Below are 24129 nucleotides of genomic sequence, written 5' to 3'. Positions count from 1 at the left end.
TGGGAGAAACGCCGAACGCGAATTCTGCCGTGCTCCTACATTAGATGAGCGCCAACGGCCATACCATGATGAATACACCTGTTCTCGTCCGATCACCGAAGTTAACCATCATCGTGCCCGGCTAGTACTTGGATGGGTGACCGCCTAGGAAACCCGGGTGCTGTTGGCTCCCTTCCTGTTTTTTTTTTTTTTTTTGTTATGTCGCCAGCCCAATTTTCAAACTACCTTTCTGTTGTGACAAAGATGCTTCCTTAAGCCTTGTAAACTACTGTAATGGTACGAAAATGCAGTAATTAACTCAGTTTGAGGGAGAATGTGCTAACCAAGGTTGCCAAGAAGACTTTGAAAACGACAAAACAGTACGAATCGGCAGGTGGTTTCTGAAATACGTCACCGCCTATTGTTGTGTAGGAGTGTAGAGTTCCAAATTTGATTTGTAACCACGAATTTATTCCTTAGTCGTCTCGTCTCGTCTCGTCTCGTCTCGTCCCGCAGACGTTTGTCGTGCTTGCGCTGTCATATGGACCACGACCCGAGCGGCAGCGAGCGGCAGTCGAGCAAAGTCGGGACAAGTCGGGACGGGGACAGGGACAGGGATAGGAATGGTGCGAATGCACTGCAAACTACGCAGACACCTGGTGTGAGGCGAGGCGAGGCGAGGCGAGGAAGCCCACATCGCTACCAGTGGGCCCTCCAGCACGACACTGCCGCACCCCGCACAGGCCCTCCGCTGAACACCAGGGCCAAGATGCGTCCTCCGCTAGTGTCGAAGGCTGCACGCGCGAATGACAGGGGGTGCAACGAGCAGCAGTGCGTCTCACACACGCGGCGGTGCGCCCGCCAATTCGGCCGTCACTCTGCTGGGACGCCGGGCGCGCCTCCCCGCGCCGTCCTCGAGGAACTGGCGGTTGCGGAAGGAAGCGCTTTCGTCAAATGCGGCCGAAAACTAACATTTTGTTTGTTGGGAGAAACGCCGAACGCGAATTCTGCCGTGCTCCTACATTAGATGAGCGCCAACGGCCATACCATGATGAATTCACCGGTTCTCGTCCGATCACCGAAGTTAAGCATCATCGGGCCCGGCTGGTACTTGGATGGGTGACCGCCTGGGAAACCCGTGTGCTGATGGCTCCCATCCTGTTTTTTTTTTTTTTTTTTTTGTTATGTCGCCAGCCCAATTTTCAAACTACCTTTCTGTTGTGACAAAGATGCTTCCTTAAGCCTTGTAAACTACTGTAATGGTACGAAAATGCAGTAATTAACTCAGTTTGAGGGAGAATGTGTTAACCAAGGTTGCCAAGAAGACTTTGAAAACGACAAAACAGTACGAATCGGCAGGTGATTTCTGAAATACGTCACCGCCTATTGTTGTGTAGGAGTGTAGAGTTCCAAATTTGATTTGTAACCACGAATTTATTCCTTAGTCGTCTCGTCTCGTCTCGTCTCGTCTCGTCCCGCAGACGTTTGTCGTGCTTGCGCTGTCATATGGACCACGACCCGAGCGGCAGCGAGCGGCAGTCGAGCAAAGCCGGGACAAGTCGGGACGGGGACAGGGACAGGGATAGGAATGGTGCGAATGCACTGCAAACTACGCAGACACCTGGTGTGAGGCGAGGCGAGGCGAGGCGAAGCGAGGCGAGGAAGCCCACATCGCTACCAGTGGTCCCTCCAGCACGACACTGCCGCACCCCGCACAGGCCCTCCGCTGAACACAAGGGCCAAGATGCGTCCTCCGCTAGTGTCGAAGGCTGCACGCGCCCAGCGAATGACAGGGGGTGCAACGAGCAGCAGTGCGTCTCACACACGCGGCGGTGCGCCCGCCAATTCGGCCGTCACTCTGCTGGGACGCCGGGCGCGCCTCCCCGCGCCGTCCTCGAGGAACTGGCGGTTGCGGAAGGAAGCGCTTTCGTCAAATGCGGCCGAAAACTAACATCTTGTTTGTTGGGAGAAACGCCGAACGCGAATTCTGCCGTGCTCCTACATTAGATGAGCGCCAACGGCCATACCATGATGAATACACCTGTTCTCGTCCGATCACCGAAGTTAAGCATCATCGTGCCCGGCTAGTACTTGGATGGGTGACCGCCTAGGAAACCCGGGTGCTGTTGGCTCCCTTCCTGTTTTTTTTTTTTTTTTTTGTTATGTCGCCAGCCCAATTTTCAAACTACCTTTCTGTTGTGACAAAGATGCTTCCTTAAGCCTTGTCAACTACTGTAATGGTACGAAAATGCAGTAATTAACTCAGTTTGAGGGAGAATGTGCTAACCAAGGTTGCCAAGAAGACTTTGAAAACGACAAAACAGTACGAATCGGCAGGTGGTTTCTGAAATACGTCACCGCCTATTGTTGTGTAGGAGTGTAGAGTTCCAAATTTGATTTGTAACCACGAATTTATTCCTTAGTCGTCTCGTCTCGTCTCGTCTCGTCTCGTCCCGCAGACGTTTGTCGTGCTTGCGCTGTCATATGGACCACGACCCGAGCGGCAGCGAGCGGCAGTCGAGCAAAGTCGGGACAAGTCGGGACGGGGACAGGGACAGGGATAGGAATGGTGCGAATGCACTGCAAACTACGCAGACACCTGGTGTGAGGCGAGGCGAGGCGAGGCGAGGCGAGGCGAGGAAGCCCACATCGCTACCAGTGGGCCCTCCAGCACGACACTGCCGCACCCCGCACAGGCCCTCCGCTGAACACCAGGGACAAGATGCGTCCTCCGCTAGTGTCGAAGGCTGCACGCGCCCAGCGAATGACAGGGGGGGCAACGAGCAGCAGTGCGTCTCACACACGCGGCGGTGCGCCCGCCAATTCGGCCGTCACTCTGCTGGGACGCCGGGCGCGCCTCCCCGCGCCGTCCTCGAGGAACTGGCGGTTGCGGAAGGAAGCGCTTTCGTCAAATGCGGCCGAAAACTAACATTTTGTGTGTTGGGAGAAGAGCTGAACGCGAATTCTGCCGTGCTCCTACGTTAGATGAGCGCCAACGGCCATACCATGATGAATACACCGGTTCTCGTACGATCACCGAAGTTAAGCATCATCGGGCCCGGCTAGTACTTGGATGGGTGACCGCCTGGGAAACCCGGGTGCTGTTGGCTCCCTTCCTGTTTTTTTTTTTTGTTATGTCGCCAGCCCAATTTTCAAACTACCTGTCTGTTGTGACAAAGATGCTTCCTTAAGCCTTTTAAACTACTGTAATGGTACGAAAATGCAGTAATTAACTCAGATTGAGGGAGAATGTGCTAACCAAGTTTGCCAAGAAGACTTTGATAACGACAAAACAGTACGAATCTGCAGGTGATTTCTGAAATACGTCACCGCCTATTGTTGTGTAGGAGTGTAGAGTTCCAAATTTGATTTGTAACCACGAATTTATTCCTTAGTCGTCTCGTCGCGTCTCGTCTCGTCTCGTCCCGCAGACGTTTGTCGTGCTTGCGCTGTGATATGGACCACGGCCCGAGCGGCAGCGAGCGGCAGTCGAGCTAAGTCGGGACAAGTCGGGACGGGGACAGGGACAGGGATAGGAATGGTGCAAATGCACTGCAAACTACGCAGACACCAGGTGTGAGGCGAGGCGAGGCGAGGCGAGGAAGCCCACATTGCTACCAGTGGGCCCTCCAGCACGACACTGCCGCACCCTGCACAGGCCCTCCGCTGAACACCCGGGACAAGATGCGTCCTCCGCTAGTGTCGAAGGCTGCACGCGCCCAGCGAATGACAGGGGGTGCAACGAGCAGCAGTGCGTCTCACACACGCGGCGGTGCGCCCTCCATTTCGGCCGTCACTCTGCTGGGACGCCGGCCGCGCCTCCCCGCGCCGTCCTCGAGGAACTGGCGGTTGCGGAAGGAAGCGCTTTCGTCAAATGCGGCCGAAAACTAACATTTTGTGTGTTGGGAGAAAAGCCGAACGCGAATTCTGCCGTGCTCCTACATTAGATGAGCGCCAACGGCCATACCATGATGAATACACCGGTTCTCGTCCGATCACCGAAGTTAAGCATTATCGGGCCCGGCTAGTACTTGGATGGGTGACCGCCTGGGAAACCTGGGTGCTGTTGGCTCCCTTCCTTTTGTTTTTTTGTTATGTCGCCAGCCCAATTTTCAAACTACCTTTCTGTTGTGACAAAGATGCTTCCTTAAGCCTTTTAAACTACTGTAATGGTACGAAAATGCAGTAATTAACTCAGTTTGAGGGAGAATGTGCTAACCAAGTTTGCCAAGAAGACTTTGAAAACGACAAAACAGTACGAATCGGCAGGTGATTTCTGAAATACGTCACCGCCTATTGTTGTGTAGGAGTGTAGAGTTCCAAATTTGATTTGTAACCACGAATGTATTCCTTAGTCGTCTCGTCTCGTCCCGCAGACGTTTGTCGTGCTTGCGCTGTCATATGGGCCACGACCCGAGCGGCAGCGAGCGGCAGTCGAGCAAAGTCGGGACAAGTCCGGACGGGGACAGGGACAGGGATAGGAATGGTGCGAATGCACTGCAAACTACGCAGACACCTGGTGTGAGGCGAGGCGAGGAAGCCCACATCGCTACCAGTGGCGCCCTCCAGCACGACACTGCCACACCCCGCACAGGCCCTCCGCTGAGCACCAGGGACAAGATGCGTCCTCCGCTAGTGTCGAAGGCTGCACGCGCCCAGCGAATGACAGGGGGTGCAACGAGCAGCAGTGCGTCTAACACACGCGGCGGTGCGCCCGCCAATTCGGCCGTCGCTCTGCTGGGACGCCGGGCGCGCCTCCCCGCGCCGTCCTCGAGGAACTGGCGGTTGCGGAAGGAAGCGCTTTCGTCAAATGCGGCCAAAAACTAACATTTAGTGTGTTGGGAGAAAAGCCGAACGCGAATTCTGCCGTGCTCCTACATTAGATGAGCGCCAAAGGCCATACCATGATGAATACACCGGTTCTCGTCCGATCACCGAAGTTAAGCATCATCGGGCCCGGCTAGTACTTGGATGGGTGACCGCCTGGGAAACCCGGGTGCTGTTGGCTCCCTTCCTTTTGTTTTTTTGTTATGTCGCCAGCCCAATTTTCAAACTACCTTTCTGTTGTGAATAAGATGTTTCCTTAAGCCTTTTAAACTACTGTAATGGTACGAAAATGCAGTAATTAACTCAGTTTGAGGGAGAATGTGCTAACCAAGTTTGCCAAGAAGACTTTGAAAACGACAAAACAGTACGAATCGGCAGGTGATTTCTGAAATACGTCACCGCCTATTGTTGTGTAGGAGTGTAGAGTTCCAAATTTGATTTGTAACCACGAATGTATTCCTTAGTCGTCTCGTCTCGTCCCGCAGACGTTTGTCGTGCTTGCGCTGTCATATGGACCACGACCCGAGCGGCAGCGAGCGGCAGTCGAGCAAAGACGGGACAAGTCGGGACGGGGACAGGGACAGGGATAGGAATGGTGCGAATGCACTGCAAACTACGCAGACACCTGGTGTGAGGCGAGGCGAGGCGAGGCGAGGCGAGGAAACCCACATCGCTACCAGTGGCGCCCTCCAGCACGACACTGCCACACCCCGCACAGGCCCTCCGCTGAACACCAGGGACAAGATGCGTCCTCCGCTAGTGTCGAAGGCTGCACGCGCCCAGCGAATGACAGGGGGTGCAACGAGCAGCAGTGCGTCTCACACACGCGGCGGTGCGCCCGCCAATTCGGCCGTCGCTCTGCTGGGACCCCGGGCGCGTCTCCCCGCGCCTTCTTCGGGGAACTGGCGGTTGCGGAAGGAAGCGCTTTCGTCAAATGCGGCCGAAAACTAACATTTTGTGTGTTGGGAGAAACGCCGAACGCGAATTCTGCCGTGCTCCTACATTAGATGAGCGCCAACGGCCATACCGTGATGAATACACCGGTTCTCGTCCGATCACCGAAGTTAAGCATCATCGGGCCCGGCTAGTACTTGGATGGGTGACCGCCTGGGAAACCCGGGTGCTGTTGGCTCCCTTCCTTTTGTTTTTTTGTTATGTCGCCAGCCCAATTTTCAAACTACCTTTCTGTTGTGACAAAGATGCTTCCTTAAGCCTTTTAAACTACTGTAATGGTACGAAAATGCAGTAATCAACTCAGTTTGAGGGAGAATGTGCTAACCAAGTTTGCCAAGAAGACTTTGAAAACGACAAAACAGTACGAATCGGCAGGTGATTTCTGAAATACGTCACCGCCTATTGTTGTGTAGGAGTGTAGAGTTCCAAATTTGATTTGTAACCACGAATTTATTCCTTAGTCGTCTCGTCTCGTCTCGTCTCGTCTCGTCCCGCAGACGTTTGTCGTGCTTGCGCTGTCATATGGACCACGACCCGAGCGGCAGCGAGCGGCAGTCGAGCAAAGTCGGGACAAGTCGGAACGGGGACAGGGACAGGGATAGGAATGGTGCGAATGCACTGCAAACTACGCAGACACCTGGTGTGAGGCGAGGCGAGGCGAGGCGAGGCGAGGAAGCCCACATCGCTACCAGTGGGCCCTCCAGCACGACACTGCCGCACCCCGCACAGGCCCTCCGCTGAACACCAGGGACAAGATGCGTCCTCCGCTAGTGTCGAAGGCTGCACGCGCCCAGCGAATGACAGGGGGGGCAACGAGCAGCAGTGCGTCTCACACACGCGGCGGTGCGCCCGCCAATTCGGCCGTCACTCTGCTGGGACGCCGGGCGCGCCTCCCCGCGCCGTCCTCGAGGAACTGGCGGTTGCGGAAGGAAGCGCTTTCGTCAAATGCGGCCGAAAACTAACATTTTGTGTGTTGGGAGAAGAGCCGAACGCGAATTCTGCCGTGCTCCTACGTTAGATGAGCGCCAACGGCCATACCATGATGAATACACCGGTTCTCGTCCGATCACCGAAGTTAAGCATCATCGGGCCCGGCTAGTACTTGGATGGGTGACCGCCTGGGAAACCCGGGTGCTGTTGGCTCTCTTCCTTTTGTTTTTTTGTTATGTCGCCAGCCCAATTTTCAAACTACCTTTCTGTTGTGAATAAGATGTTTCCTTAAGCCTTTTAAACTACTGTAATGGTACGAAAATGCAGTAATTAACTCAGTTTGAGGGAGAATGTGCTAACCAAGTTTGCCAAGAAGACTTTGAAAACGACAAAACAGTACGAATCGGCAGGTGATTTCTGAAATACGTCACCGCCTATTGTTGTGTAGGAGTGTAGAGTTCCAAATTTGATTTGTAACCACGAATGTATTCCATAGTCGTCTCGTATCGTCCCGCAGACGTTTGTCGTGCTTGCGCTGTCATATGGACCACGACCCGAGCGGCAGCGAGCGGCAGTCGAGCAAAGTCGGGACAAGTCGGGACGGGGACAGGGACAGGGATAGGTATGGTGCGAATGCACTGCAAACTACGCAGACACCTGGTGTGAGGCGAGGCGAGGCGAGGCGAGGCGAGGAAACCCACATCGCTACCAGTGGCGCCCTCCAGCACGACACTGCCACACCCCGCACAGGCCCTCCGCTGAACACCAGGGACAAGATGCGTCCTCCGCTAGTGTCGAAGGCTGCACGCGCCCAGCGAATGACAGGGGGTGCAACGAGCAGCAGTGCGTCTCACACACGCGGCGGTGCGCCTGCCAATTCGGCCGTCGCTCTGCTGGGACGCCGGGCGCGCCTCCCCGCGCCGTCCTCGAGGAACTGGCGGTTGCGGAAGGAAGCGCTTTCGTCAAATGCGGCCGAAAACTAACATTTTGTGTGTTGGGAGAAAAGCCGAACGCGAATTCTGCCGTGCTCCTACATTAGATGAGCGCCAACGGCCATACCATGATGAATACACCGGTTCTCGTCCGATCACCGAAGTTAAGCATCATCGGGCCCGGCTAGTACTTGGATGGGTGACCGCCTGGGAAACCCGGGTGCTGTTGGCTCCCTTCCTTTTGTTTTTTTGTTATGTCACCAGCCAAATTTTCAAACTACCTTTCTGTTGTGACAAAAATGCTTCCGTAAGCCTTTTAAACTACTGTAATGGTACGAAAATGCAGTAATTAACTCAGTTTGAGGGAGAATGTGCTAACCAAGTTTGCCAAGGAGACTTTGAAAACGACAAAACAGTACGAATCGGCAGGTGATTTCTGAAATACGTCACCGCCTATTGTTGTGTAGGAGTGTAGAGTTCCAAATTTGATTTGTAACCACGAATGTATTCCTTAGTCGTCTCGTCTCGTCCCGCAGACGTTTGTCGTGCTTGCGCTGTCATATGGACCACGACCCGAGCGGCAGCGAGCGGCAGTCGAGCAAAGTCGGGACAAGTCGGGACGGGGACAGGGACAGGGATAGGAATGGTGCGAATGCACTGCAAACTACGCAGACACCTGGTGTGAGGCGAGGCGAGGCGAGGCGAGGAAGCCCACATCGCTACCAGTGGCGCCCTCCAGCACGACACTGCCACACCCCGCACAGGCCCTCCGCTGAACACCAGGGACAAGATGCGTCCTCCGCTAGTGTCGAAGGCTGCACGCGCCCAGCGAATGACAGGGGGTGCAACGAGCAGCAGTGCGTCTCACACACGCGGCGGTGCGCCCGCCAATTCGGCCGTCGCTCTGCTGGGACGCCGGGCGCGCCTCCCCGCGCCGTCCTCGAGGAACTGGCGGTTGCGGAAGGAAGCGCTTTCGTCAAATGCGGCCGAAAACTAACATTTTGTGTGTTGGGAGAAAAGCCGAACGCGAATTCTGCCGTGCTCCTACATTAGATGAGCGCCAACGGCCATACCATGATGAATACACCGGTTCTCGTCCGATCACCGAAGTTAAGCATCATCGGGCCCGGCTAGTACTTGGATGGGTGACCGCCTGGGAAACCCGGGTGCTGTTGGCTCCCTTCCTTTTGTTTTTTTGTTATGTCGCCAGCCCAATTTTCAAACTACCTTCCTGTTGTAACAAAGATGCTTCCTTAAGCCTTTTAAACTACTGTAATGGTACGAAAATGCAGTAATTAACTCAGTTTGAGGGAGAATGTGCTAACCAAGTTTGCCAAGAAGACTTTGAAAACGACAAAACAGTACGAATCGGCAGGTGATTTCAGAAATACGTCACCGCCTATTGATGTGTAGGAGTGTAGAGTTCCAAATTTGATTTGTAACCACGAATGTATTCCTTAGTCGTCTCGTCTCGTCCCGCAGACGTTTGTCGTGCTTGCGCTGACATATGGACCACGACCCGAGCGGCAGCGAGCGGCAGTCGAGCAAAGTCGGGACAAGTCGGGACGGGGACAGGGACAGGGATAGGAATGGTGCGAATGCACTGCAAACTACGCAGACACCTGGTGTGAGGCGAGGCGAGGCGAGGCGAGGCGAGGAAGCCCACATCGCTACCAGTGGCGCCCTCCAGCACGACACTGCCGCACCCCGCACAGGCCCTCCGCTGAACACCAGGGACAAGATGCGTCCTCCGCTAGTGTCGAAGGCTGCACGCGCCCAGCGAATGACAGGGGGTGCAACGAGCAGCAGTGCGTCTCACACACGCGGCGGTGCGCCCGCCAATTCGGCCGTCGCTCTGCTGGGACGCCGGGCGCGCCTCCCCGCGCCGTCCTCGAGGAACTGGCGGTTGCGGAAGGAAGCGCTTTCGTCAAATGCGGCCGAAAACTAACATTTTGTGTGTTGGGAGAAAAGCCGAACGCGAATTCTGCCGTGCTCCTACATTAGATGAGCGCCAACGGCCATACCATGATGAATACACCGGTTCTCGTCCGATCACCGAAGTTAAGCATCATCGGACGCGGCTAGTACTTGGATGGGTGACCGCCTGGGAAACCCGGGTGCTGTTGGCTCCCTTCCTTTTGTTTTTTTGTTATGTCACCAGCCAAATTTTCAAACTACCTTTCTGTTGTGACTAAAATGCTTCCTTAAGCCTTTTAAACTACAGTAATGGTACGAAAATGCAGTAATTAACTCAGTTTGAGGGAGAATGTGCTAACCAAGTTTGCCAAGGAGACTTTGAAAACGACAAAACAGTACGAATCGGCAGGTGATTTCTGAAATACGTCACCGCCTATTGTTGTGTAGGAGTGTAGAGTTCCAAATTTGATTTGTAACCACGAATGTATTCCTTAGTCGTCTCGTCTCGTCCCGCAGACGTTTGTCGTGCTTGCGCTGTCATATGGACCACGACCCGAGCGGCAGCGAGCGGCAGTCGAGCAAAGTCGGGACAAGTCGGGACGGGGACAGGGACAGGGATAGGAATGGTGCGAATGCACTGCAAAATACGCAGACACCTGGTGTGAGGCGAGGCGAGGCGAGGCGAGGCGAGGAAGCCCACATCGCTACCAGTGGCGCCCTCCAGCACGACACTGCCACACCCCGCACAGGCCCTCCGCTGAACACCAGGGACAAGATGCGTCCTCCGCTAGTGTCGAAGGCTGCACGCGCCCAGCGAATGACAGGGGGTGCAACGAGCAGCAGTGCGTCTCACACACGCGGCGGTGCGCCCGCCAATTCGGCCGTCGCTCTGCTGGGACGCCGGCCGCGCCTCCCCGCGCCGTCCTCGAGGAACTGGCGGTTGCGGAAGGAAGCGCTTTCGTCAAATGCGGCCGAAAACTAACATTTTGTGTGTTGGGAGAAAAGCCGAACGCGAATTCTGCCGTGCTCCTACATTAGATGAGCGCCAACGGCCATACCATGATGAATACACCGGTTCTCGTCCGATCACCGAAGTTAAGCATCATCGGGCCCGGCTAGTACTTGGATGGGTGACCGCCTGGGAAACCCGGGTGCTGTTGGCTCCCTTCCTTTTGTTTTTTTGTTATGTCGCCAGCCCAATTTTCAAACTACCTTTCTGTTGTGACAAAGATGCTTCCTTAAGCCTTTTAAACTACTGTAATGGTACGAAAATGCAGTAATTAACTCAGTTTGAGGGAGAATGTGCTAACCAAGTTTGCCAAGAAGACTTTGAAAACGACAAAACAGTACGAATCGGCAGGTGATTTCTGAAATACGTCACCGCCTATTGTTGTGTAGGAGTGTAGAGTTCCAAATTTGATTTGTAACCACGAATGTATTCCTTAGTCGTCTCGTCTCGTCCCGCAGACGTTTGTCGTGCTTGCGCTGTCATATGGACCACGACCCGAGCGGCAGCGAGCGGCAGTCGAGCAAAGACGGGACAAGTCGGGACGGGGACAGGGACAGGGATAGGAATGGTGCGAATGCACTGCAAACTACGCAGACACCTGGTGTGAGCAGAGGCGAGGCGAGGCGAGGCGAGGAAGCCCACATCGCTACCAGTGGCGCCCTCCAGCACGACACTGCCACACCCTGCACAGGCCCTCCGCTGAACACCAGGGACAAGATGCGTCCTCCGCTAGTGTCGAAGGCTGCACGCGCCCAGCGAATGACAGGGGGTGCAACGAGCAGCAGTGCGTCTCACACACGCGGCGGTGCGCCCGCCAATTCGGCCGTCGCTCTGTGGGACGCCGGCCGCTCCTCCCCGCGCCGTCCTCGAGGAACTGGCGGTTGCGGAAGGAAGCGCTTTCGTCAAATGCGGCCGAAAACTAACATTTTGTGTGTTGGGAGAAAAGCCGAACGCGAATTCTGCCGTGCTCCTACATTAGATGAGCGCCAACGGCCATACCATGATGAATACACCGGTTCTCGTCCGATCACCGAAGTTAAGCATCATCGGGCCCGGCTAGTACTTGGATGGGTGACCGCCTGGGAAAACCGGGTGCTGTTGGCTCCCTTCCTTTTGTTTTTTTGTTATGTCGCCAGCCCAATTTTCAAACTACCTTTCTGTTGTGACAAAAATGCTTCCTTAAGCCTTTTAAACTACTGTAATGGTACGAAAATGCAGTAATTAACTCAGTTTGGGGGAGAATGTGCTAACCAAGTTTGCCAAGGAGACTTTGAAAACGACAAAACAGTACGAATCGGCAGGTGATTTCTGAAATACGTCACCGCCTATTGTTGTGTAGGAGTGTAGAGTTCCAAATTTGATTTGTAACCACGAATGTATTCCTTAGTCGTCTCGTCTCGTCCCGCAGACGTTTGTCGTGCTTGCGCTGTCATATGGACCACGACCCGAGCGGCAGCGAGCGGCAGTCGAGCAAAGTCGGGACAAGTCGGGACGGGGACAGGGACAGGGATAGGAATGGTGCGAATGCACTGGAAACTACGGAGACACCTGGTGTGAGGCGAGGCGAGGCGAGGCGAGGCGAGGCGGGGAAGCCCACATCGCTACAAGTGGCGCCCTCCAGTACGACACTGCCACACCCTGCACAGGCCCTCCGCTGGACACCAGGGACAAGATGCGTCCTCCGCTAGTGTCGAAGGCTGCACGCGCCCAGCGAATGACAGGGGGTGCAACGAGCAGCAGTGCGTCTCACACACGCGGCGGTGCGCCCGCCAATTCGGCCGTCGCTCTGCTGGGACGCCGGGCGCGCCTCCCCGCGCCGTCCTCGAGGAACTGGCGGTTGCGGAAGGAAGCGCTTTCGTCAAATGCGGCCGAAAACTAACATTTTGTGTGTTGGGAGAAAAGCCGAACGCGAATTCTGCCGTGCTCCTACATTAGATGAGCGCCAACGGCCATACCATGATGAATACACCGGTTCTCGTCCGATCACCGAAGTTAAGCATCATGGGGCCCGGCTAGTACTTGGATGGGTGACCGCCTGGGAAACCCGGGTGCTGTTGGCTCCCTTCCTTTTGTTTTTTTGTTATGTCGCCAGCCCAAATTTCAAACTACCTTCCTGTTGTAACAAAGATGCATCCTTAAGCCTTTTAAACTACTGTAATGGTACGAAAATGCAGTAATTAACTCAGTTTGAGGGAGAATGTGCTAACCAAGTTTGCCAAGAAGACTTTGAAAACGACAAAACAGTACGAATCGGCAGGTGATTTCTGAAATACGTCACCGCCTATTGTTGTGTAGGAGTGTAGAGTTCCAAATTTGATTTGTAACCACGAATGTATTCCTTAGTCGTCTCGTCTCGTCCCGCAGACGTTTGTCGTGCTTGCGCTGACATATGGACCACGACCCGAGCGGCAGCGAGCGGCAGTCGAGCAAAGTCGGGACAAGTCGGGACGGGGACAGGGACAGGGATAGGAATGGTGCGAATGCACTGCAAACTACGCAGACACCTGGTGTGAGGCGAGGCGAGGCGAGGCGAGGAAGCCCACATCGCTACCAGTGGCGCCCTCCAGCACGACACTGCCACACCCCGCACAGGCCCTCCGCTGAACACCAGGGACAAGATGCGTCCTCCGCTTGTGTCGAAGGCTGCACGCGCCCAGCGAATGACAGGGGGTGCAACGAGCAGCAGTGCGTCTCACACACGCGGCGGTGCGCCCGCCAATTCGGCCGTCGCTCTGCTGGGACGCCGGGCGCGCCTCCCCGCGCCGTCCTCGAGGAACTGGCGGTTTCGGAAGGAAGCGCTTTCGTCAAATGCGGCCGAAAACTAACATTTTGTGTGTTGGGAGAAAAGCCGAACGCGAATTCTGCCGTGCTCCTACATTAGATGAGCGCCAACGGCCATACCATGATGAATACACCGGTTCTCGTCCGATCACCGAAGTTAAGCATCATCGGGCCCGGCTAGTACTTGGATGGGTGACCGCCTGGGAAACCCGGGTGCTGTTGGCTCCCTTCCTTTTGTTTTTTTGTTATGTCGCCAGCCCAATTTTCAAACTACCTTCCTGTTGTAACAAAGATGCTTCCTTAAGCCTTTTAAACTACTGTAATGGTACGAAAATGCAGTAATTAACTCAGTTTGAGGGAGAATGTGCTAACCAAGTTTGCCAAGAAGACTTTGAAAACGACAAAACAGTACGAATCGGCAGGTGATTTCAGAAATACGTCACCGCCTATTGATGTGTAGGAGTGTAGAGTTCCAAATTTGATTTGTAACCACGAATGTATTCCTTAGTCGTCTCGTCTCGTCCCGCAGACGTTTGTCGTGCTTGCGCTGACATATGGACCACGACCCGAGCGGCAGCGAGCGGCAGTCGAGCAAAGTCGGGACAAGTCGGGACGGGGACAGGGACAGGGATAGGAATGGTGCGAATGCACTGCAAACTACGCAGACACCTGGTGTGAGGCGAGGCGAGGCGAGGCGAGGCGAGGAAGCCCACATCGCTACCAGTGGCGCCCTCCAGCACGACACTGCCGCACCCCGCACAGGCCCTCCGCTGAACACCAGGGACAAGATGCGTCCTCCGCTAGTGTCGAAGGCTGCACGCGCCCAGCGAATGACAGGGGGTGCAACGAGCGGCAGTGCGTCTCACACACGCGGCGGTGCGCCCGCCAATTCGGCCGTCGCTCTTCTGGGACGCCGGGCGCGCCTCCCCGCGCCGTCCTCGAGGAACTGGCGGTTGCGGAAGGAAGCGCTTTCGTCAAATGCGGCCGAAAACTAACATTTTGTGTGTTGGGAGAAAAGCCGAACGCGAATTCTGCCGTGCTCCTACATTAGATGAGCGCCAACCGCCATACCATGATGAATACACCGTTTCTCGTCCGATCACCGAAGTTAAGCATCATCGGGCCCGGCTAGTACTTGGATGGGTGACCGCCTGGGAAACCCGGGTGCTGTTGGCTCCCTTCCTTTTGTTTTTTTGTTATGTCGCCAGCCCAATTTTCAAACTACCTTTCTGTTGTGACAAAGATGCTTCCTTAAGCCTTTTAAACTACTGTAATGGTACGAAAATGCAGTAATTAACTCAGTTTGAGGGAGAATGTGCTAACCAAGTTTGCCAAGAAGACTTTGAAAACGACAAAACAGTACGAATCGGCAGGTGATTTCTGAAATACGTCACCGCCTATTGTTGTGTAGGAGTGTAGAGTTCCAAATTTGATTTGTAACCACGAATGTATTCCTTAGTCGTCTCGTCTCGTCCCGCAGACGTTTGTCGTGCTTGCGCTGTCATATGGACCACGACCCGAGCGGCAGCGAGCGGCAGTCGGGCAAAGTCGGGACAAGTCGGGACGGGGACAGGGACAGGGATAGGAATGGTGCGAATGCACTGCAAACTACGCCGACACCTGGTGTGAGTCGAGGCGAGATAGCCTACATCGCTACCAGTGGCGCCCTCCAGCACGACACTACCACACCCCGCACAGGCCCTCCGCTGAACACCAGGGACAAGATGCGTCCTCCGCTAGTGTCGAAGGCTGCACGCGCCCAGCGAATGACAGGGGGTGCAACGAGCAGCAGTGCGTCTCACACACGCGGCGGTGCGCCCGCCAATTCGGCCGTCGCTCTGCTGGGACGCCGGGCGCGCCTCCCCGCGCCGTCCTCGAGGAACTGGCGGTTGCGGAAGGAAGCGCTTTCGTCAAATGCGGCCGAAAACCAACATTTTGTGTGTTGGGAGAAAAGCCGAACGCGAATTCTGCCGTGCTCCTACATTAGATGAGCGCCAACGGCCATACCATGATGAATACACCGGTTCTCGTCCGATCACCGAAGTTAAGCATCATCGGACGCGGCTAGTACTTGGATGGGTGACCGCCTGGGAAACCCGGGTGCTGTTGGCTCCCTTCCTTTTGTTTTTTTGTTATGTCACCAGCCAAATTTTCAAACTACCTTTCTGTTGTGACTAAAATGCTTCCTTAAGCCTTTTAAACTACAGTAATGGTACGAAAATGCAGTAATTAACTCAGTTTGAGGGAGAATGTGCTAACCAAGTTTGCCAAGGAGACTTTGAAAACGACAAAACAGTACGAATCGGCAGGTGATTTCTGAAATACGTCACCGCCTATTGTTGTGTAGGAGTGTAGAGTTCCAAATTTGATTTGTAACCACGAATGTATTCCTTAGTCGTCTCGTCTCGTCCCGCAGACGTTTGTCGTGCTTGCGCTGTCATATGGACCACGACCCGAGCGGCAGCGAGCGGCAGTCGAGCAAAGTCGGGACAAGTCGGGACGGGGACAGGGACAGGGATAGGAATGGTGCGAATGCACTGCAAACTACGCAGACACCTGGTGTGAGGCGAGGCGAGACGAGGAAGCCCACATCGCTATTAGTGGCGCCCTCCAGCACGACACTGCCACACCCCGCACAGGCCCTCCGCTGAACACCAGGGACAAGATGCGTCCTCCGCTAGTGTCGAAGGCTGCACGCGCCCAGCGAATGACAGGGGGTGCAACGAGCAGCAGTGCGTCTCACACACGCGGCGGTGCGCCCGCCAATTCGGCCGTCGCTCTGCTGGGACGCCGGGCGCGCCTCCCCGCGCGGTCCTCGAGGAACTGGCGGTTGCGGAAGGAAGCGCTTTCGTCAAATGCGGCCGAAAACTAACATTTTGTGTGTTGGGAGAAAAGCCGAACGCGAATTCTGCGTGCTCCTACATTAGATGAGCGCCAACGGCCATACCATGATGAATACACCGGTTCTCGTCCGATCACCGAAGTTAAGCATCATCGGGCCCGTCTAGTACTTGGATGGGTGACCGCCTGGGAAACCCGGGTGCTGTTGGCTCCCTTCCTTTTGTTTTTTTGTTATGTCGCCAGCCCAATTTTCAAACTACCTTTCTGTTGTGACAAAGATGCTTCCTTAAGCCTTTTAAACTACTGTAATGGTACGAAAATGCAGTAATTAACTCAGTTTGAGGGAGAATGTGCTAACCAAGTTTGCCAAGAAGACTTTGAAAACGACAAAACAGTACGAATCGGCAGGTGATTTCTGAAATACGTCACCGCCTATTGTTGTGTAGGAGTGTAGAGTTCCAAATTTGATTTGTAACCACGAATGTATTCCTTAGTCGTCTCGTCTCGTCCCGCAGACGTTTGTCGTGCTTGCGCTGTCATATGGACCACAACCCGAGCGGCAGCGAGCGGCAGTCGAGCAAAGACGGGACAAGTCGGGACGGGGACAGGGACAGGGATAGGAATGGTGCGAATGCACTGCAAACTACGCAGACACCTGGTGTGAGGAGAGGCGAGGCGAGGCGAGGCGAGGAAGCCCACATCGCTACCAGTGGCGCCCTCCAGTACGACACTGCCACACCCTGCACAGGCCCTCCGCTGGACACCAGGGACAAGATGCGTCCTCCGCTAGTGTCGAAGGCTGCACGCGCCCAGCGAATGACAGGGGGTGCAACGAGCAGCAGTGCGTCTCACACACGCGGCGGTGCGCCCGCCAATTCGGCCGTCGCTCTGCTGGGACGCCGGGCGCGCCTCCCCGCGCCGTCCTCGAGGAACTGGCGGTTGCGGAAGGAAGCGCTTTCGTCAAATGCGGCCGAAAACTAACATTTTGTGTGTTGGGAGAAAAGCCGAACGCGAATTCTGCCGTGCTCCTACATTAGATGAGCGCCAACGGCCATACCATGATGAATACACCGGTTCTCGTCCGATCACCGAAGTTAAGCATCATGGGGCCCGGCTAGTACTTGGATGGGTGACCGCCTGGGAAACCCGGGTGCTGTTGGCTCCCTTCCTTTTGTTTTTTTGTTCTGTCGCCAGCCCAATTTTCAAACTACCTTCCTGTTGTAACAAAGATGCATCCTTAAGCCTTTTAAACTACTGTAATGGTACGAAAATGCAGTAATTAACTCAGTTTGAGGGAGAATGTGCTAACCAAGTTTGCCAAGAAGACTTTGAAAACGACAAAACAATACGAATCGGCAGGTGATTTCTGAAATACGTCACCGCCTATTGTTGTGTAGGAGTGTAGAGTTCCAAATTTGATTTGTAACCACGAATGTATTCCTTAGTCGTCTCGTCTCGTCCCGCAGACGTTTGTCGTGCTTGCGCTGACATATGGACCACGACCCGAGCGGCAGCGAGCGGCAGTCGAGCAAAGTCGGGACAAGTCGGGACGGGGACAGGGACAGGGATAGGAATGGTGCGAATGCACTGCAAACTACGCAGACACCTGGTGTGAGGCGAGGCGAGGAAGCCCACATCGCTACCAGTGGCGCCCTCCAGCACGACACTGCCACACCCCGCACAGGCCCTCCGCTGAACACCAGGGACAAGATGCGTCCTCCGCTAGTGTCGAAGGCTGCACGCGCCCAGCGAATGACAGGGGGTGCAACGAGCAGCAGTGCGTCTCACACACGCGGCGGTGCGCCCGCCAATTCGGCCGTCGCTCTGCTGGGACGCCGGGCGCGCCTCCCCGCGCCGTCCTCGAGGAACTGGCGGTTGCGGAAGGAAGCGCTTTCGTCAAATGCGGCCGAAAACTAACATTTTGTGTGTTGGGAGAAAAACCGAACGCGAATTCTGCCGTGCTCCTACATTAGATGAGCGCCAACGGCCATACCATGATGAATACACCGGTTCTCGTCCGATCACCGAAGTTAAGCATCATCGGGCCCGGCTAGTACTTGGATGGGTGACCGCCTGGGAAACCCGGGTGCTGTTGGCCCCTTCCTTTTGTTTTTTTGTTATGTCGCCAGCCCAATTTTCATACTACCTTTCTGTTGTGACAAAAATGCTTCCTTAAGCCTTTTAAACTACTGTAATGGTACGAAAATGCAGTAATTAACTCAGTTTGAGGGAGAATGTGCTAAGCAAGTTTGCCAAGGAGACTTTGAAAACGACAAAACAGTACGAATCGGCAGGTGATTTCTGAAATACGTCACCGCCTATTGTTGTGTAGGAGTGTAGAGTTCCAAATTTGATTTGTAACCACGAATGTATTCCTTAGTCGTCTCGTCTCGTCCCGCAGACGTTTGTCGTGCTTGCGCTGTCATATGGACCACGACCCGAGCGGCAGCGAGCGGCAATCGAGCAAAGTCGGGACAAGTCGGGACGGGAACAGGGACAGGGATAGGAATGGTGCGAATGCACTGCAAACTACGCAGACACCTGGTGTGAGGCGAGGCGAGGCGAGGCGAGGAAGCCCACATCGCTACCAGTGGCGCCCTCCAGCACGACACTGCCGCACCCCGCACAGGCCCTCCGCTGAACACCAGGGACAAGATGCGTCCTCCGCTAGTGTCGAAGGCTGCACGCGCCCAGCGAATGACATGGGGTGCAACGAGCAGCAGTGCGTCTCACACACGCGGCGGTGCGCCCGCCAATTCGGCCGTCGCTCGGATGGGCCGACGGGCGCACCTCCCCGCGCCGTCCTCGAGGAACTGGCGGTTGCGGAAGGAAGCGCTTTCGTCAAATGCGGCCGAAAACTAACATTTTGTGTGTTGGGAGAAAAGCCGAACGCGAATTCTGCCGTGCTCCTACATTAGATGAGCGCCAACGGCCATACCATGAAGAATACACCGGTTCTCGTCCGATCACCGAGGTTAAGCATCATCGGGCCCGGCTAGTACTTGGATGGGTGACCGCCTGGGAAACCCGGGTGCTGTTGGGTCCCTTCCTTTTGTTTTTTTGTTATGTCGCCAGCCCAATTTTCAAACTACCTTTCTGTTGTGACAAAGATGCTTCCTTAAGCCTTTTAAACTACTGTAATGGTACGAAAATGCAGTAATTACCTCAGTTTGCGGGAGAATGTGGTAACCAAGTTTGCCAAGAAGACTTTGAAAACGACAAAACAGTACGAATCGGCAGGTGATTTCTGAAATACGTCACCGCCTATTGTTGTGTAGGAGTGTAGAGTTCCAAATTTGATTTGTAACCACGAATGTATTCCTTAGTCGTCTCGTCTCGTCCCGCAGACGTTTGTCGTGCTTGCGTTGTCATATGGACCACGACCCGAGCGGCAGCGAGCGGCAGTCGAGCAAAGTCGGGACAAGTCGGGACGGGGACAGGGACAGGGATAGGAATGGTGCGAATGCACTGCAAACTACGCAGACACCTGGTGTGAGGCGAGGCGAGGCGAGGCGAGGAAGCCCACATCGCTACCAGTGGCGCCCTCCAGCACGACACTGCCACACCCCGCACAGGCCCTCCGCTGAACACCAGGGACAAGATGCGTCCTCCGCTAGTGTCGAAGGCTGCACGCGCCCAGCGAATGACAGGGGGTGCAACGAGCAGCAGTGCGTCTCACACACGCGGCGGTGCGCCCGCCAATTCGGCCGTCGCTCTGCTGGGACGCCGGGCGCGCCTCCCCGCGCCGTCCTCGAGGAACTGGCGGTTGCGGAAGGAAGCGCTTTCGTCAAATGCGGCCGAAAACTAACATTTTGTGTGTTGGGAGAAAAGCCGAACGCGAATTCTGCCGTGCTCCTACATTAGATGAGCGCCAACGGCCATACCATGATGAATACACCGGTTCTCGTCCGATCACCGAAGTTAAGCATCATCGGGCCCGGCTAGTACTTGGATGGGTGACCGCCTGGGAAACCCGGGTGCTGTTGGCTCCCTTCCTTTTGTTTTTTTGTTATGTCGCCAGCCCAATTTTCAAACTACTTTTCTGTTGTGACAAAGATGCTTCCTTAATCCTTTTAAACTACTGTAATGGTACGAAAATGCAGTAATTAACTCAGTTTGAGGGAGAACGTGCTAACCAAGTTTGCCAAGAAGACTTTGAAAACGACAAAACAGTACGAATCGGCAGGTGATTTCTGAAATACGTCACCGCCTATTGTTGTGTAGGAGTGTAGAGTTCCAAATTTGATTTGTAACCACGAATGTATTCCTTAGTCGTCTCGTCTCGTCCCGCAGACGTTTGTCGTACTTGCGCTGTCATATGGACCACGACCCGAGCGGCAGCGAGCGGCAGTCGAGCAAAGTCGGGACAAGTCGGGACGGGGACAGGGACAGGGATAGGAATGGTGCGAATGCACTGCAAACTACGCAGACACCTGGTGTGAGGCGAGGCGAGGCGAGGCGAGGCGAGGAAGCCCACATCGCTACCAGTGGCGCCCTCCAGCACGACACTGCCACACCCCGCACAGGCCCTCCGCTGAACACCAGGGACAAGATGCGTCCTCCGCTAGTGTCGAAGGCTGCACGCGCCCAGCGAATGACAGGGGGTGCAACGAGCAGCAGTGCGTCTCACACACGCGGCGGTGCGCCCGCCAATTCGGCCGTCGCTCTGCTGGGACGCCGGGCGCGCCTCCCCGCGCCGTCCTCGAGGAACTGGCGGTTGTGGAAGGAAGCGCTTTCGTCAAATGCGGCCGAAAACTAACATTTTGTGTGTTGGGAGAAAAGCCGAACGCGAATTCTGCCGTGCTCCTACATTAGATGAGCGCCAACGGCCATACCATGATGAATACACCGGTTCTCGTCCGATCACCGAAGTTAAGCATCATCGGGCCCGGCTAGTACTTGGATGGGTGACCGCCTGGAAAACCCGGGTGCTGTTGGCTCCCTTCCTTTTGTTTTTTTGTTATGTCGCCAGCCCAATTTTCAAACTACCTTTCTGTTGTGACAAAGATGCTTCCTTAAGCTTTTTAAACTACTGTAATGGTACGAAAATGCAGTAATTACCTCAGTTTGAGGGAGAATGTGCAAACCAAGTTTGCCAAGAAGACTTTGAAAACGACAAAACGGTACGAATCGGCAGGTGATTTCTGAAATACGTCACCGCCTTTTGTTGTGTAGGAGTGTAGAGTTCAAATTTGATTTGTGACCACGAATGTATTCCTTAGTCGTCTCGTCTCGTCCCGCAGACGTTTGTCGTGCTTGCGCTGTCATATGGACCACGACCCGAGCGGCAGCGAGCGGCAGTCGAGCAAAGTCGGGACAAGTCGAGACGGGGACAGGGACAGGGATAGGAATGGTGCGAATGCACTGCAAACTACGCAGACACCTGGTGTGAGGCGAGGCGAGGCGAGGCGAGGCGAGGAAGCCCACATCGCTACCAGTGGCGCCCTCCAGCACGACACTGCCACACCCCGCACAGGCCCTCCACTGAACACCAGGGACAAGATGCGTCCTCCGCTAGTGTCGAAGGCTGCACGCGCCCAGCGAATGACAGGGGGTGCAACGAGCAGCAGTGCGTCTCACACACGCGGCGGTGCGCCCGCCAATTCGGCCGTCGCTCTGCTGGGACGCCGGCCGCGCCTCCCCGCGCCGTCCTCGAGGAACTGGCGGTTGCGGAAGGAAGCGCTTTCGTCAAATGCGGCCGAAAACTAACATTTTGTGTGTTGGGAGAAAAGCCGAACGCGAATTCTGCGTGCTCCTACATTAGATAAGGCCAACCGCCATACCATGATGAATACACCGGTTCTCGTCCGATCACCGAAGCTAAGCATCATCGGGCCCGGCTAGTACTTGGATGGGCGACCGCCTGGGAAACCCGGGTGCTGTTGGCTCCCTTCCTTTTGTTTTTTTGTTATGTCGCCAGCCCAATTTTCAAACTACCTTTCTGTTGTGAGAAAGATGCTTCCTTAAGCCTTTTAAACTACTGTAATGGTACGAAAATGCAGTAATTACCTCAGTTTGCGGGAGAATGTGGTAACCAAGTTTGCCAAGAAGACTTTGAAAACGACAAAACAGTACGAATCGGCAGGTGATTTCTGAAATACGTCACCGCCTATTGTTGTGTAGGAGTGTAGAGTTCCAAATTTGATTTGTAACCACGAATGTATTCCTTAGTCGTCTCGTCTCGTCCCGCAGACGTTAGTCGTGCTTGCGGTGTCATATGGACCACGACCCGAGCGGCAGCGAGCGGCAGTCGAGCAAAGTCGGGACAAGTCGGGACGGGGACAGGGACAGGGATAGGAATGGTGAGAATGCACTGCAAACTACGCAGACACCTGGTGTGAGGAGAGGCGAGGCGAGGCGAGGCGAGGAAGCCCACATCGCTACCAGTGGCGCCCTCCAGCACGACACTGCCACACCCCGCACAGGCCCTCCGCTGAACACCAGGGACAAGATGCGTCCTCCGCTAGTGTCGAAGGCTGCACGCGCCCAGCGAATGACAGGGGGTGCAACGAGCAGCAGTGCGTCTCACACACGCGGCGGTGCGCCCGCCAATTCGGCCGTCGCTCTGCTGGGACGCCGGGCGCGCCTCCCCGCGCCGTCCTCGAGGAACTGGCGGTTGCGGAAGGAAGCGCTTTCGTCAAATGCGGCCGAAAACTAACATTTTGTGTGTTGGGAGAAAAGCCGAACGCGAATTCTGCCGTGCTCCTACATTAGATGAGCGCCAACGGCCATACCATGATGAATACACCGGTTCTCGTCCGATCACCGAAGTTAAGCATCATCGGGCCCGGCTAGTACTTGGATGGGTGACCGCCTGGGAAACCCGGGTGCTGTTGGCTCCCTTCCTTTTGTTTTGTTGTTATGTCGCCAGCCCAATTTTCAAACTACCTTTCTGTTGTGAGAAAGATGCTTCCTTAAGCCTTTTAAACTACTGTAATGGTACGAAAATGCAGTAATTAACTCAGTTTGAGGGAGAATGTGCTAACCAAGTTTGCCAAGGAGCCTTTGAAAACGACAAAACAGTACGAATCGGCAGGTGATTTCTGAAATACGTCACCGCCTATTGTTGTGTAGGAGTGTAGAGTTCCAAATTTGATTTGTAACCACGAATGTATTCCTTAGTCGTCTCGTCTCGTCCCGCAGACGTTTGTCGTACTTGCGCTGTCATATGGACCACGACCCGAGCGGCAGCGAGCGGCAGTCGAGCAAAGTCGGGACAAGTCGGGACGGGGACAGGGACAGGGATAGGAATGGTGCGAATGCACTGCAAACTACGCAGACACCTGGTGTGAGGCGAGGCGAGGCGAGGCGAGGAAGCCCACATCGCTACCAGTGGCGCCCTCCAGCACGACACTGCCACACCCCGCACAGGCCCTCCACTGAACACCAGGGACAAGATGCGTCCTCCGCTAGTGTCGAAGGCTGCACGCGCCCAGCGAATGACAGGGGGTGCAACGAGCAGCAGTGCGTCTCACACACGCGGCGGTGCGCCCGCCAATTCGGCCGTCGCTCTGCTGGGACGCCGGGCGCGCCTCCCCGCGCCGTCCTCGAGGAACTGGCGGTTGCGGAAGGAAGCGCTTTCGTCAAATGCGGCCGAAAACTAACATTTTGTGTGTTGGGAGAAAAGCCGAACGCGAATTCTGCGTGCTCCTACATTAGATAAGGCCAACCGCCATACCATGATGAATACACCGGTTCTCGTCCGATCACCGAAGCTAAGCATCATCGGGCCCGGCTAGTACTTGGATGGGCGACCGCCTGGGAAACCCGGGTGCTGTTGGCTCCCTTCCTTTTGTTTTTTTGTTATGTCGCCAGCCCAATTTTCAAACTACCTTTCTGTTGTGACAAAGATGCTTCCTTAAGCCTTTTAAACTACTGTAATGGTACGAAAATGCAGTAATTACCTCAGTTTGCTGGAGAATGTGCTAACCAAGTTTGCCAAGGAGCCTTTGAAAACGA

The 24129-nt window shown here is 55.0% G+C and overlaps 26 non-coding genes across 26 annotated transcripts; all 26 read left to right on the top strand.

The window, feature by feature from the left end:
- Positions 1-50: 50 nt before the first annotated feature.
- On the top strand, positions 51-169 carry LOC126185416 (5S ribosomal RNA). Its single transcript, XR_007537171.1, has one exon. It is a non-coding gene; the product is annotated as a 5S ribosomal RNA (ribosomal RNA).
- An 843-nt stretch (positions 170-1012) lies between these two features.
- Positions 1013-1131, top strand: LOC126185405 (5S ribosomal RNA). The gene has a single exon (XR_007537161.1). It is a non-coding gene; the product is annotated as a 5S ribosomal RNA (ribosomal RNA).
- An 861-nt stretch (positions 1132-1992) lies between these two features.
- LOC126185381 (5S ribosomal RNA) lies at positions 1993-2111 on the top strand. The gene has a single exon (XR_007537138.1). It is a non-coding gene; the product is annotated as a 5S ribosomal RNA (ribosomal RNA).
- An 859-nt stretch (positions 2112-2970) lies between these two features.
- On the top strand, positions 2971-3089 carry LOC126186290 (5S ribosomal RNA). The gene has a single exon (XR_007537389.1). It is a non-coding gene; the product is annotated as a 5S ribosomal RNA (ribosomal RNA).
- Positions 3090-3932: 843 nt separating this feature from the next.
- Positions 3933-4051, top strand: LOC126186420 (5S ribosomal RNA). The gene has a single exon (XR_007537514.1). It is a non-coding gene; the product is annotated as a 5S ribosomal RNA (ribosomal RNA).
- Positions 4052-4868: 817 nt separating this feature from the next.
- LOC126186507 (5S ribosomal RNA) lies at positions 4869-4987 on the top strand. Its single transcript, XR_007537598.1, has one exon. It is a non-coding gene; the product is annotated as a 5S ribosomal RNA (ribosomal RNA).
- Positions 4988-5819: 832 nt separating this feature from the next.
- Positions 5820-5938, top strand: LOC126186245 (5S ribosomal RNA). Its single transcript, XR_007537346.1, has one exon. It is a non-coding gene; the product is annotated as a 5S ribosomal RNA (ribosomal RNA).
- Positions 5939-6784: 846 nt separating this feature from the next.
- On the top strand, positions 6785-6903 carry LOC126185907 (5S ribosomal RNA). Its single transcript, XR_007537230.1, has one exon. It is a non-coding gene; the product is annotated as a 5S ribosomal RNA (ribosomal RNA).
- An 832-nt stretch (positions 6904-7735) lies between these two features.
- Positions 7736-7854, top strand: LOC126185896 (5S ribosomal RNA). Its single transcript, XR_007537229.1, has one exon. It is a non-coding gene; the product is annotated as a 5S ribosomal RNA (ribosomal RNA).
- Positions 7855-8681: 827 nt separating this feature from the next.
- LOC126185884 (5S ribosomal RNA) lies at positions 8682-8800 on the top strand. Its single transcript, XR_007537228.1, has one exon. It is a non-coding gene; the product is annotated as a 5S ribosomal RNA (ribosomal RNA).
- An 832-nt stretch (positions 8801-9632) lies between these two features.
- Positions 9633-9751, top strand: LOC126185252 (5S ribosomal RNA). The gene has a single exon (XR_007537014.1). It is a non-coding gene; the product is annotated as a 5S ribosomal RNA (ribosomal RNA).
- Positions 9752-10583: 832 nt separating this feature from the next.
- Positions 10584-10702, top strand: LOC126185872 (5S ribosomal RNA). The gene has a single exon (XR_007537226.1). It is a non-coding gene; the product is annotated as a 5S ribosomal RNA (ribosomal RNA).
- Positions 10703-11533: 831 nt separating this feature from the next.
- On the top strand, positions 11534-11652 carry LOC126186158 (5S ribosomal RNA). The gene has a single exon (XR_007537259.1). It is a non-coding gene; the product is annotated as a 5S ribosomal RNA (ribosomal RNA).
- Positions 11653-12489: 837 nt separating this feature from the next.
- Positions 12490-12608, top strand: LOC126186252 (5S ribosomal RNA). Its single transcript, XR_007537353.1, has one exon. It is a non-coding gene; the product is annotated as a 5S ribosomal RNA (ribosomal RNA).
- An 827-nt stretch (positions 12609-13435) lies between these two features.
- Positions 13436-13554, top strand: LOC126185860 (5S ribosomal RNA). Its single transcript, XR_007537224.1, has one exon. It is a non-coding gene; the product is annotated as a 5S ribosomal RNA (ribosomal RNA).
- An 832-nt stretch (positions 13555-14386) lies between these two features.
- LOC126185349 (5S ribosomal RNA) lies at positions 14387-14505 on the top strand. Its single transcript, XR_007537109.1, has one exon. It is a non-coding gene; the product is annotated as a 5S ribosomal RNA (ribosomal RNA).
- Positions 14506-15322: 817 nt separating this feature from the next.
- On the top strand, positions 15323-15441 carry LOC126185251 (5S ribosomal RNA). Its single transcript, XR_007537013.1, has one exon. It is a non-coding gene; the product is annotated as a 5S ribosomal RNA (ribosomal RNA).
- An 821-nt stretch (positions 15442-16262) lies between these two features.
- On the top strand, positions 16263-16381 carry LOC126186326 (5S ribosomal RNA). Its single transcript, XR_007537425.1, has one exon. It is a non-coding gene; the product is annotated as a 5S ribosomal RNA (ribosomal RNA).
- An 832-nt stretch (positions 16382-17213) lies between these two features.
- LOC126186251 (5S ribosomal RNA) lies at positions 17214-17332 on the top strand. The gene has a single exon (XR_007537352.1). It is a non-coding gene; the product is annotated as a 5S ribosomal RNA (ribosomal RNA).
- An 817-nt stretch (positions 17333-18149) lies between these two features.
- Positions 18150-18268, top strand: LOC126186214 (5S ribosomal RNA). Its single transcript, XR_007537316.1, has one exon. It is a non-coding gene; the product is annotated as a 5S ribosomal RNA (ribosomal RNA).
- Positions 18269-19094: 826 nt separating this feature from the next.
- Positions 19095-19213, top strand: LOC126185345 (5S ribosomal RNA). Its single transcript, XR_007537105.1, has one exon. It is a non-coding gene; the product is annotated as a 5S ribosomal RNA (ribosomal RNA).
- Positions 19214-20040: 827 nt separating this feature from the next.
- On the top strand, positions 20041-20159 carry LOC126185848 (5S ribosomal RNA). The gene has a single exon (XR_007537223.1). It is a non-coding gene; the product is annotated as a 5S ribosomal RNA (ribosomal RNA).
- An 832-nt stretch (positions 20160-20991) lies between these two features.
- Positions 20992-21110, top strand: LOC126186440 (5S ribosomal RNA). The gene has a single exon (XR_007537534.1). It is a non-coding gene; the product is annotated as a 5S ribosomal RNA (ribosomal RNA).
- Positions 21111-21939: 829 nt separating this feature from the next.
- Positions 21940-22058, top strand: LOC126185262 (5S ribosomal RNA). Its single transcript, XR_007537024.1, has one exon. It is a non-coding gene; the product is annotated as a 5S ribosomal RNA (ribosomal RNA).
- An 832-nt stretch (positions 22059-22890) lies between these two features.
- Positions 22891-23009, top strand: LOC126185836 (5S ribosomal RNA). Its single transcript, XR_007537222.1, has one exon. It is a non-coding gene; the product is annotated as a 5S ribosomal RNA (ribosomal RNA).
- An 825-nt stretch (positions 23010-23834) lies between these two features.
- LOC126185261 (5S ribosomal RNA) lies at positions 23835-23953 on the top strand. Its single transcript, XR_007537023.1, has one exon. It is a non-coding gene; the product is annotated as a 5S ribosomal RNA (ribosomal RNA).
- The last annotated feature ends 176 nt before the right edge of the window (positions 23954-24129 follow it).

The sequence above is a fragment of the Schistocerca cancellata genome, chromosome 4, assembly GCF_023864275.1.
Source record: "Schistocerca cancellata isolate TAMUIC-IGC-003103 chromosome 4, iqSchCanc2.1, whole genome shotgun sequence".
NCBI lineage: Eukaryota > Metazoa > Arthropoda > Insecta > Orthoptera > Acrididae > Schistocerca > Schistocerca cancellata.
The sequence above is the reverse complement of the archived record's forward strand: the minus strand, read 5'-3'. Positions and strand labels throughout refer to the sequence as shown.